Source organism: Clupea harengus, chromosome 2 (assembly GCF_900700415.2).
Source record: "Clupea harengus chromosome 2, Ch_v2.0.2, whole genome shotgun sequence".
Taxonomy (NCBI): Eukaryota; Metazoa; Chordata; class Actinopteri; order Clupeiformes; family Clupeidae; genus Clupea; species Clupea harengus.
The window spans coordinates 4,971,560-4,981,904 of NC_045153.1; the positions used below are offsets into that span (position 1 = coordinate 4,971,560).

Genomic DNA, 10,345 nt, shown 5'->3' on the forward strand with positions numbered 1-10,345 from the left:
CTATTCACACTTGCATCAGAACACAGCGTCAGAACACAGCAACAGAACACGGCATGAGAACACCGCATCAGAACACAGCGTCAGAACACAGCATCAGAACACAGCGTCAGAACACAGCATTAGAACACAGCATCAGAACACAGCATCAGAACACGGCCTCACAACACAGCATCAGAACACAGCATGAGAACACAGCAACAGAACACAGCATTATAAAACAGCATTAGAACACAGCATCAGAACACAGAACACAGAACACAGCATGAGAACACAGCCTCACAACACAGCATGAGAACACAGCATGAGAACACAGCATTAGAACACAGCATTAGAACACAGCATCAGAACACAGCATCAGAACACAGCATGAGAACACAGCATCAGAACACAGCATCAGAACACAGCATGAGAACACAGCATGAGAACACAGCATGAGACGAGCACAGGTGATGAACACTGGGTCTCATCCACTATATCAAGTATATTCCAAGTCGAAACAAGGTATAGTTTTTAAGTTTTTCAGAACAGAATTAGTTTAAAAGAGATGTAGCTCGAAATAGAACAGTCAAGTTAGTACACTTAGTTGTATTTAAGTATCTTTATTCGCACTAATGACATTATTAGTATACTAAGTACATAATTAGTACTCGAAAATAGCACACTTCTAGTACATTTAGTACATAATGAGTGCATGCAAGTATACGGACGTATTATAGCATAACATTTGAAGGATCTTATGAACAGAAAAACAATATCCTTTCTGAAAAGCAGCAAGAAATGTGTTATCCATGTGTGCATGAGTGTGAAAAATCAAAAATGTTATCTTAAAATATTTTCCAAAGGATGAAATTTTAGGCTGCTATTATCCAAAACTATCTTAAAGTTCATTTTAAATAGTGTTTCCCCTTTCTCCACACTGACACCACACTGTCAGCTGAATGGCTATGCTCCTGCTGTTAAGTGTTTGTGGAGATCTCCTCTCTGATGATGATCTGATGATCTGATGATGATGATCTGATGATGATCTGATGATGATGATCTGATGATGATCTGATGATGATGATGATCTGATGATGATCTGAAGATGATCTGATGATTTCCTCTCTGATGATGATGATCTGATGATGATCTGATGATGATGATGATGATCTCCTCTCTGATGAAGATCTGATGAGCTGGAGGCCATCAGAGCAGGGTCCACCCACCTGGCAGATACTCCTGCCTTACGCCATGTGGTTAGAGTATTGCCTCCGGCAACAAGGACTCCTGTTCACTCAATGTAACTACAGACCATCTAGAACCAGAAAGACCACGTCTCAAATATCTAAGACGTCTTAAATATCCTCACTGGTCTGCCTGGCTCTGATTTCCAGGTCAACAGGTTGAGCTCAGAATATGTGCAGAACCCGTATCAACCACCTGAGGTAGAAATGGACGTGTAATAAGTACATTTGAAATATGTATTTCTTGCACTTATATTTATCACAAAAACAAAAGTGTGCTAGAAATATACTTGCTGACATTTAAGAACATTTTGAGTGCATTAGAACACACTTTATTTTTACCTGGGGACTGGTGCCAGACGTTTTACCTTGTTCGACTTATCTTGCACATGAAGATGCAAGGTGTGTCTGCAGAGTGAATGTCAAAGTGCTTTTCGGCTCTAGACGGCAATCATTCTCAAGACGCAAGCATGCGTGTATTTTTTCCACAGCTGGGGAGTGATTAGAGACCACAGGGCCTTTGAGCTGACAGCCTCTCAGGATGTAGAATGTTCAAAATCTAAAATTGGATATGATATGTCATCGCGTGTGTGTTGTTTGGAATGTTTCCGCTTCACATTTGACTCTGAGACAAAGATGATGTGTCTGCAGAAAGTCTCTGCAAGCCAGTCAAGTTTCCCAAAAGCCTGTACTCTGTGGAATCCCTAAACACCCACAGAAAAACACCCACCCACACACACACACACACACACACACACACACACACACACACACAGACCCACGTACACATACACACACACACGCACACAGACCCACGTACATAGAGAAAAACACACACACAGAGACCCCCCCACCCACCCACTCTCACACACACACACACACACACACACCACACACACACACACACCCACACACACACACACACACACACACACACACACACACACACACACACACAAACACACCCAAACCCAGACATACGTACATGTACAGATACACACACACAGAGACACAACCCCCCCCCCCCCCACACACACACACACACACACAAACCCAGACATACGTACGTACATGTACAGATACACACACACAGAGACCCCCCCCACACACACACACACGCACACACACACACACGCACAGAGACTCTAGCAGTGCAACCAGTCTCATGTAAGCCATCAGGGATACAGTGTCTACATGTGAGTTTGATGGCTTGAATGCTATAGTGCAATATGATAGAAGAGACACACACACAGAGACCCCCCCACCCACCCCCACACAAACACACACCACACACACACGTACAGATACACACACACAGAGACCCCCCCCCCCCCACACACACACACACACCAGTGCTACCAGTCTCATGTAAGCCAGGTCTCAGTGAGACACAAAGAGTACACATCCAGGGGTATGTTACAGATACAAAATAATACTACACTTAGTTCATGTCTAGCAATATTCGGTTCTATCAGTCCCCCATATGAGCATTTCTATGCTCACTGAAGAACCACCATGCAGCAACCAATCAGAACAGGATAACATCGGCATGCGTTTCCATCAGGGGTATGTTTGTGAGTGATGCTAGTGTGGGCATGAAGTTTATGAGTGTGAAGGGGTGAGCAGCCAGTGTGGATGACTGCTGTCACTGAATGAATCTGCGCACATCACAAAGTTGTGAAGTCATATTTACATGGGCCTACACAGGTGAACACAGTTGATCACTAGAGTCAAAACATAAAGACATGAAGTAAGATACATTAAAAATGTATTTGTTTGGGGAATAGTGTTACATTTGGAATGAAAAACGAATTTTCCGTATATTATGTTTCAGCGAATGATGAACTCCAGGACAGGGAAATAATGATGCTTCCATGTTTTACTGAGCTTTAACACACAGAAATAATCACCTATTACACAGGAAGCTTTACCACTGCATAGACCATCAAGGGAGAGACAGATTAGCCAGTCTCAAACATGGAGATAGAACAGCTACAGCTGAAGAGAAATGGCCTCCTAATGTCTTGTTGATTTAGTAACAAGTTCATTTTTAAAGATTAAGCTCTGACAGGGCTTTGTAGGCAGAACATCCAAGTATAAACTCCAGGACAGGACAACAATTATGCTTCAGATTTGTATTAAGCTTCAACACTCAAATACACCACAGCCATTACAGATATAAAGACATTTTTGTGCACAAACCATCATCTTAAAAGATCTGAAAAACGCTCAAATAGTGTGACTAATGCAGAGGTAAAACAGCTGTTTTTAAGTTGAATGAAATGGCATCCTAGTCGAAATAGTAAGATTTTAAGTTCATTATACTGATTAAGGTATATTAAACTTGTGTGGTCTGTTAACTGATACGAACCACTTCAGGCTTCATTAACCCCGGAAGATGAAAGAGAGAGAGATTTAATAATATGTGCACTTTTTCAGAATGCATCCCTTCTAACACATAGACTCTTCAACAGCTGCCTAAGCCACAGGTCTAATCTTCATAGTGATGGATTTCAGTGAATAATAGTATCCTTTGAAGTCACGCCAATTCACACTAACAGCAAAGTGGCTTGTAGGGCCCCACAAGTAAAGGCCATTGGGATTGGAGGTGTGGCATTTGTGATACCAGTACCCCTCGAAACAGATGCTGGCACAATTTCCAGAATGATTGTCTTGGTCCTTGTCAAACGTGGTGAACTTTTGCCCATTGTGGTGAGTCAAAGAGTCTCCTTCAAAGGTAAATAAATACATATGTCATACACACATGCAAAACAACATTTGTCCAAATATTCAAATCCAAATAACCAATTTGTGGCCGTTTGATGGGTAAGTTCCACTGAGAAATATAGTCCTTCATGTCAATAGAAGTTTAAAGTTGCCGGTGTTACAAAGCAACGTACTGCCTGTTGACTTCAAATTACAATACAATCTTGTTACACTGAATGAACAGATTACTTGTTGAGTAATATGAAAGATATGAATCAGAAGCACAAAGCCTATTGTCAATGGCAGAGTTCATTATTCATTTTCAGCGGTCGTGATCAAGAAATATTGGGCCTTCGAACATTGAGATGGCCAATTTAATTTGAATGGAACATTCTTCAGCATTCTCAACAGCCGTCTAATGAATATTGAATATATTTGACTTGAAATAATAGATTCATTATTTCAATTAAATATTTATTTTCTGAATAAATATCTATATATAATCTATAATAAATATCTATATATTGTCTATATTTTTTATATGATATACATTAATTTTATAGTAGAGGAATTATAATTTTAAATTCCGATATTTTGACTAAATACAGCACCATGTCACATGCAGAGGCTATCATTATGAGCATGAAATACACACCCCATCTTTAAGTTCTCATTTCCCCAACACACCAGCGCCTCCGTTGGTGAAGCCACCGACAATCAGCTTGTACCCCTCTATCTCAGATCTGACAAAGAAGGAGGAGTGCCTGGCAAAAACCCTGTTGCCCCCAAAGTCCTCCATGTCCACTCTCAGCTCGTACTTCCTGTTGGTGGTGAGCTGGTGTAGTAACTCTAATCCTGCAGCCAGAAAAAATCTGATTCAATGAAGTAAACTAGAGTCGGCCATTGGTCTGGTTGAGTTGGTTGATGCCTAGTAAATCACTTTCAAACTAGTCACATAGGGAATATCTGAAATGCACAAAGTGCAACATACAAATCTTTACAACCAAAACATTTCAAACACACATGATCAGTGAATACATATTTCTGCAAGGTTGAGCTACACCTTAGTCAGCCATCAGCCCTCACCCAGCCAGTACTCGCTAGAGGCGTTCCCAAACCCGTCCTTCTACTGGTTCCAGGGCCTGATGAAGTTCACTGTACCATCCACTCTCCTCTGAAACACCTGCATACATATGAAACCTCAGACAGGATATGTATCTATATGTGACTCTAACAGCAGCTTAAAATGTGTCCAATATTTGGTTTGTTTGTTCCGTAATCATTCATAAAAATCACACAATCGTGCCAGATCCTGATAAATCACTGCAAGATGTACTGGTGCACCGGTGCATGCAAATGAAGACGTCAATCATAGAAGAAGTCCATCCCCTCTTATGTAATTTGGGTTTGAGACAGGTAGGGTGACTTCTCTCTCCTACACTCACCCAGCACATGTTCACTCAGGAATGTAATGCCATTTTGTCTCAAATGGATGCCTGAGGGATTTGTATTGTTTTCAAAGTGAAAAAGGAGTAAAGTTAATGTCAACAGCAAGTTAATGATGAGTCCTGTATCATGGCAGCATATATAAAGTTAATGTTGAGTCCCATCTCATTGCAGCACATATGAAGTTAATGTTGAGTCCCATCTCATTGCAGCACATATGAAGTTAATGTTGAGTCCCATCTCATTGCAGCACATATGAAGTTAATGTTGAGTCCCATCTCATTGCAGCACATATGAAGTTAATGTTGAGTCCCATCTCATTGCAGCATATATGAAGTTAATGTTGAGTCCCATCTCATTGCAGCACATATGAAGTTAATGTTGAGTCCCATCTCATTGCAGCACATATGAAGTTAATGTTGAGTCCCATCTCATTGCAGCACATATGAAGTTAATGTTGAGTCCCATCTCATTGCAGCACATATGAAGTTAATGTTGAGTCCCATCTCATTGCAGCACATATGAAGTTAATGTTGAGTCCCATCTCATTGCAGCATATATGAAGTTAATGTTGAGTCCCATCTCATTGCAGCACATATGAAGTTAATGATGAGTCCCATCTCATGGCAGCACATATGAACATGAAATCCACTGACTTCAATGCATCTCTCACAAAAGAACCAGTCAAATCTCATACAATCAACCTTGAGAGTTAGCAGCCTTGCAGTGGTGTCACCTAACAAAGATGAATAACTGTTTAGAATAACTGTATATATATATATATATTAGTGCTGTCAGTTTAACGCGTTATTAACGGCGTTAACGCAAACCCATTTTAACGCCGTTCAACAAAATGTAATTTGCCTCTTCTTGCCCAAACATTTTAATTTACTGCAGCCTTGAGTGGAGTATCTCTTAGTAAACACAAGGGGGCAGCAACGGGCAGCTGAGGACTCGTGTTCTGTAGGAAGATGTCTTACCAATAAAAGGCCATGAAGTCAGGCCAGGATCATATAGAGTGATGTCTCTTTGAATGAAATTATTTCAGATAATGTAATGATGTACAGAGATAACATTGTGTTATGAATCGTAGGATGGGTGTTTCAGGGAAAGATTTGGGTAAAGAGACTTTCCTGAATCAGTATCTCTGTGTGTGTCTCTCATATGCATGCAGTTACACTGAAAGAGGTCATCCATATAATGTGACGTCCATTTAATGTAAGTCCCACTTAAAGCTCCTTGGAGTGAAGCACTTCAGACTGAAAGACTGACTCAATGTGAGGCACCACAACAGGCTTTGGGTTGAATGGGTTTGGCTGTTTATTGTCAATAAACAACACAATGTGTTACTTAAATGAAACAGAAATACAACTTTGAAAAAGGAACACAAGAGGCATACAAATAAAAGACATATGTAGAGTGGAAGAGTTGAAACACTAGAATGTTCTTCAACGTACTTTGTAAAGCATAGTCCTGGTATTAAAATGCATATGTTACACACCCTTAATCAGACATGACTCCGTCTTTCATTTGGCAACTTTATTCTTCCCAGTTCTACGTCGGGGTTTTACACAAAGCATCCAAGAAACTAGCGTGAGCGCTGATTGATGACATCACATCCAATATTGAACTCTGACCTCTAGATACTAACATTTATCAGAATAGTATTCAGGATATAAGCAAAATCAAAATACAGTAGAAATAGAGTATATTTCCTTTAGACTGCTTAGATATATTCAGCTTATTGCGATCGGAATTATAATTATGCAAACTGTCAAATATATCTATGTCGCAACACATCCGTTAGCTGTGCTTCTCCTCAACATTTCCTCTCTGGTAGGAGGATTGTGCATGAAACTGCTTCCATTGGCTGTGCTTCTCCTCAACATTCCCTCTCTGATGGAAGGAATGAACATGGAGGTTCTTCCATTGGCTGTTGTGAGGAGGTGAATTCTCCCTCTCCTCACCGTGGCAAGAAGAGTTGTGTCCTTTAAGACTCTTGGACTTCCCCCCCATAATGGTTGGGTCCTGGCTCACCTGATCCGAATGTTGGACCTAATTAAGCCAAAGTGGCTGTGCCCTATTTAAAGGGTGCTTCATTGTCAAGAGGAGACAGGCTAAGAGAGACGTGTAAGAACACTAGGAAAGAGGACTTGTTTTGGGGCATAAGGTAAAACACTTCCCTGCTGAAAAGGTCAAGTGTTTTGTAACTAGTTGTGTGGTTACTGTTGGCCTTGTTTTGTGTCTGTTGTGCCTCTGTTCTGTGTTTGGTCTGTATGCCTTGTCTGTGATCCTAGTGTATGTGATTGTTTTCTGTAAGGCCTGTGTATGTACTTAGCTTCAGGCGGAGTCACGGTGCATGTTTTGGGGCCTGGCTTGGGTCGAGCAGGTTCCTGTGATTGGGCCTCAGTTGGACAAGCAGGTGCCCAGGTGCAGGTGACAGGTAAGTGCCTTTGAGTACGGCCTGTACGTTTCTTTTGTATGTTTAATTTTATGGGCACATATGTTGGGGTTAATAGTCCCCCTTTGTTATTAAAGAGAGATCATTTTGTATACAAAAGCCACCATCTCCTGTGCAGTGTTTTACCCCTCATCTTCACCCAGTCCAGTCGCCACATCCCAAAAACAACGTGGGGTGACCGTCCGGTCCCTCACAGCTGTGCTTCTCCTCATCATTCCATCTATGGTGGAAGGAATGAACATGGAGGTGCTTCCATTAGCTGTGCTTCTCCTCAACATCATTGATGGGAGGAATGTGCACGGAGGTGCTTCCATTAGCTGCGCTTCTCCTCAACATTAGTTGGATACTGCTGGAGCCTCACTGGGCAGCACAAGTTTAAGGTTGTCTGTGAATGCCTGAGTGGGTTCTTCAGTTGGTTCCGGAATCTCAAATCTCAGAAGTGGGATTATTGAGCCATTTCTTGGGGGAGGGGACATGGAGCTGCCATTGGTTGGGACTGGTGACATGGAGATGCCATTGGTTGGGGCTGGTGACATGGAGCTGCCATTGGTTGGGGCAGGGGACATGGAAATACCCTTGGATAGGGCTGGTGTGTAACCTGCATGTGAACATCAGACACAGTAATCAGTAACGATGACCTCACTAGGCTCAAACACACAAATCCTTACCTGTATTTTCGCCCCGCCAACACCAAACTACCAGAATAACCAGGATCACAACAACACAAACAGTCCCAATGTTAATGCCAATGGCATGTTTGTGAAGTGATGCGCCATCTGTGAAAACAGAGTTTACAGTTAAGGTCTTCTGCACTTAGTGGATACAGTGTTAATTACTTCACCTTTGACACAATGTTGATCTTACCGAACAGGACATACTTGTTGACAGTCTCACTGTGAGCCTCACATCGATAGTGTTTATTGGTGTCCATTGTGGTTAGAACCCCGACTCTCATCTGAACGGTTCCGTCTCCATTGGGACGCGGTCCAATCCGCTCCACCCCATAGTCCAGAGGAACCCCATCTTTGGTTAACTGGATTCTGACTCCTGATAGGTCAAAGGCTGTCACATGACACTGTAAGTTCGTGGAGGTACTTCCTGGGATAGGTTTGGCAAAAACACGGAGTTCCATATCTTAAATGAAGAGTAAAAATGTTTTATGGACTTTGAAACGGTTATAATCTACCTTAAAATGTTTAGTAGGGTGAGTCAAATACACACTGTCGTTGAAATGTTTGGAGTTGGGAGTTAATCCTCTTGGTCCCATGATGTTAAATTTATCAGAAATAAAGCCTAAACATTGTTAATGAAGTTAAAGTCCACTATAGCTGGAAACAGCTGATGGAGCTCAGACACAGAAGTATAAAGGCCCCTTTTCTGATACCATCACGCCTGTGTTCCAGTGACGCACTCTGTTGCCCAATTTTTAATTGAACTGTAAATAATGTCTCACAGGTCCTCTTTGGCATTTGCTGCGTCTCTCGCTGCGGCAGAGTTCAAAAGAAAAAGCCATAACTGAGACAAGCGAATAACAGGACAAGGTTAGAACAGAAAAAAGAAACCGAACATTAAGTAGATTAAGTATGATTGTGGAAGATTAAGTATGATTGTTGAACGGCGTTTAAAGGGTGCCAACTTCACCCGACAAAAGGGGAATGACCCAACTCAAATACGGCACAGAATTATTTGGGAAAGAAGCCTAAATTCTTTTTTTTAAGATTTATTTCTTGGGCGTTTTTTGAATGCCTTTATTTGGACAGGACAGTGAAGTGTTATGACAGGAAGGGAGGCGGAGAAGAGGACCGGGAAACGACATCAGGCCAGATTTGAACCTGTGTTCCCGCGGGCAATGAAGCCCGTAAATGGGGGGCTTATCGGCTTGCGCCACAGTGACCCCTTAAGAATCTTAAATTCAAGCAGAAATCCATATTTCCCACCTTGCAATGACAATTTGTATTCACCTTTTACTTTATTTGATGGAAAATGTGACATTGTTACGTGATTCAATACTTGTCATCCGTAGTGTGCGTTCATAGGCCTTCTCATGGACTTTTACAGCATAAACAGGACAGTGTTACTGTCAATACTCACACAGACCTAGTCATCTAAGTATATGACAGAAGAATACTCCTACGGCCTCATTTTCTTTACATAATTCTGCAGATCTCTAGAAATTACCTGTTTGTGCAGATTCATTGATCCATGTTGCTCTCTTCAACTTCAAGGTTTTCTGGGCCTTTGGGCAGATGTGGTGTAAAAAGTTCCCAAACACACGATTCCTGATGTAATGCTTGTTCCACTTTGCAGCTAAAGCTGTGGCCCGGTCAGACAGAGGAGTCCATTTAAGAGTCTTGGGTTCAAAGGTCAAGAAGTCCTCTCCATTGACACCCCACTCATCAAAAGCAAATACTCCTGAGCTGTTGATCATACAACCACGACGTCTCTGAAGAGACTCTGCAATGGTTTACAAAATATTGTATCGTATCACAAAATGATAGAATCACTCAAA

The 10,345-nt window shown here is 41.7% G+C and overlaps 1 pseudogene; it reads right to left on the reverse strand.

The window, feature by feature from the left end:
• Nucleotides 1-3,620: 3,620 nt before the first annotated feature.
• Nucleotides 3,621-5,331, reverse strand: LOC116223029 (annotated as a pseudogene).
• Nucleotides 5,332-10,345: the final 5,014 nt, after the last annotated feature.